The sequence below is a fragment of the Corvus brachyrhynchos genome, unplaced genomic scaffold (genome assembly GCF_000691975.1).
Source record: "Corvus brachyrhynchos isolate BGI_N302 unplaced genomic scaffold, ASM69197v1 scaffold309, whole genome shotgun sequence".
Classification (NCBI taxonomy): domain Eukaryota; kingdom Metazoa; phylum Chordata; class Aves; order Passeriformes; family Corvidae; genus Corvus; species Corvus brachyrhynchos.
In genome coordinates this window covers 28271-28565 of record NW_008240227.1, presented here as the reverse complement: position 1 = coordinate 28565, position 295 = coordinate 28271, and the positions used below count along the sequence as shown (strand labels likewise).

Below are 295 nucleotides of genomic sequence, written 5' to 3'. Positions count from 1 at the left end.
GGAGATTGAGGGACAGGAGGAGGTTTGGGGATGGGTGAGATTTGGGGACAGGATGAGATTTGGGGACAGGAGGAGATTTGGGGATGGGGTGAGATTTGGGGACAGGAGCTTGGGGACAGGATGAGATTTGGGAGCAAGAGATTTGGGGATGGGACAAGATTTGGGGACAGGAGGAGATTTGGGGACAGGAGGAGATTTGGGGACAGGAGGAGGTTTGGGGATGGGGTGAGATTTGAGGACAGCAGATTTGGGGACAGGAGGAGATTTGGGGATGGGTGAGATTTGGGGACAGGAG

General features: G+C 54.6%; 1 long non-coding RNA gene across 2 annotated transcripts in view; it reads left to right on the top strand.

Moving 5' to 3' along the window:
• The first annotated feature begins 15 nt into the window (after positions 1-15).
• Positions 16-295, top strand: part of LOC108449333 — a 1150-nt gene continuing 870 nt past the window's right edge. For both annotated transcript variants that reach the window (XR_001865494.1, XR_001865493.1), the window contains exons 1-2: positions 16-88; positions 174-212. This is a non-coding gene — a long non-coding RNA (uncharacterized LOC108449333). The remainder of the gene's footprint in view (positions 89-173; positions 213-295) is intronic.